Raw genomic sequence first — 1,619 nt, 5'->3', positions numbered from 1 at the left:
CATAACCGCTGTGCCACCAGGGCTTCTAGGAGGCATACAATGAAATTCTCTTACAAGCCTTGGTTGTGAGAGCTGTGGTGAGAGCCCTGGGATCGATGATGGAGAGTTGGACTCACAGATGCGATTGTGGAGCCACCTCTGACAGCACACTTCTGATGGCCTTTGCAAATCGATGAAGGAGGAGCTCATACCAAAAGCCTAGAAAGACAAGGACGTGGGATTCTCTCCCAGCTCTCAGCTGACCCTGGGCAGAATAACAAGCTGTGGGGTGGATTTTGCTAAGCACCAGAAGCAGGTAGACCAGCATCTGACAAGGGACAGTTATAAGCTCTCAACCGCAAAGGAGAACTTGGCAGAGTGACCTTGTCACACAGTGTTCCGGTGTGTAGGTTTCGTCAGCTGCTTGGAGTGGCGGTGCGGAGGCATGCATATTTTCGCCATTCATTTGGAATTCAGTGTGTGAAATAACTACTGCCTCTTCAACTTGTGTGCAGGCTGTCTTTCTCAAGCTCTGTCAGGCATCCGACAGCAGAAACCTGCCACTGTGCCTTTCTTGTTCACTCTTACTAACTGCTTGCAGGAACCCTCGTGGTGTATTGGGTTATGTGTTTGGCTACTCACTGCAAGATCAGCAGTTTGAAACCACCAACCACTCTTTGGGAGAAGATGAAGCCTTCTCTCCTGTAGAGTTACAGTCCCAGAAATCCACAGGGGCACTTCTACCCTGTACTATTGGGTGGCTGTGATTCCGCAGTGGCTTGATGGCAGTGAACTTTTTTTGGGTAGTTTGAATAGCTCTTTAATTGGAGAAGCTGGGAGGTCAGCTCAACCAGTTGTGTGAGTCTTCTTTGGAAAGAATAAGGTGAAATTTTGTTTGAAACAAAACGTTCTCTACTTCCTGTTCTTGAAAACAGCCTCTCAGGCCCCTTAATCCTTCTGTATTTATCAGCATCCACCAGTCAATGTGCCATGTTGCAAGCCTGTTCTCCAGGGTGCATATTGTACTTCTCCGCCTGCAGTCGCTAGCCTAGCCTGCCTGGGATACCACTTCCTCCCCCAACGCCTGCATTTTAGGACCCAACATCAATCAGTGTGTGAGATATGTCCATCCTGGTAGTTAATATGCTTGTTGCAGGTGATCAAATATACATTTGATAAAGGCCAGGGATTTCCCTGAGCCCCCCACTAATTGCTTGAAGTGGCATTTCCATTCTGACTCGGTGTCTGATTTTGTTCTGCTGCAGCACCCTGGAGCCCCGTGAGAGGGCGTGTTCTGAGGCCTCAGACGTAGTGCTGCTGTGGACCACGGGCGAGAGAGAAAGAGTGGGCTTCCGCCTCTGTGGATGATCTTGAAACACCCGTGGTTTGGGGTAAGTCATCCCAAGAACTCTGCATCCCTTAGCTTACAAGGTCACTGGTGTTTCTTTGGTGTTCCGGGACAACATCGTATTCAAGGGCATAGCAAGCTTGCAGCAACCAAAGCAATAGAATGTTCTAGTCAACATCCTCCTGTGTGTTTCTGAAATTTACAAAATACTAGGATCTGCAGAGGTGTGTTTTTTAAAAAATCATTTTATTAGGGGCTCATACAACTCTTATCACAATCCATACATACACCA

At 47.9% G+C, this 1,619-nt stretch overlaps 1 long non-coding RNA gene across 1 annotated transcript in view; it reads left to right on the top strand.

Annotated features, from left to right (window-relative positions):
- The window catches only part of LOC123522654, a 267,540-nt gene that overhangs the window by 125,137 nt on the left and 140,784 nt on the right, over nucleotides 1-1,619 (top strand). The window contains exon 2 of the long non-coding RNA XR_006680887.1: nucleotides 1,245-1,370. This is a non-coding gene — a long non-coding RNA (uncharacterized LOC123522654). The remainder of the gene's footprint in view (nucleotides 1-1,244; nucleotides 1,371-1,619) is intronic.

The sequence above is a fragment of the Echinops telfairi genome, unplaced genomic scaffold (genome assembly GCF_000313985.2).
Source record: "Echinops telfairi isolate 266 unplaced genomic scaffold, ASM31398v2 ScPeMD7_7439;HRSCAF=8477, whole genome shotgun sequence".
Taxonomy (NCBI): domain Eukaryota; kingdom Metazoa; phylum Chordata; class Mammalia; order Afrosoricida; family Tenrecidae; genus Echinops; species Echinops telfairi.
Note: the sequence above shows the minus strand (reverse complement) of the source record. Positions and strands in the feature narration are given on the sequence as shown.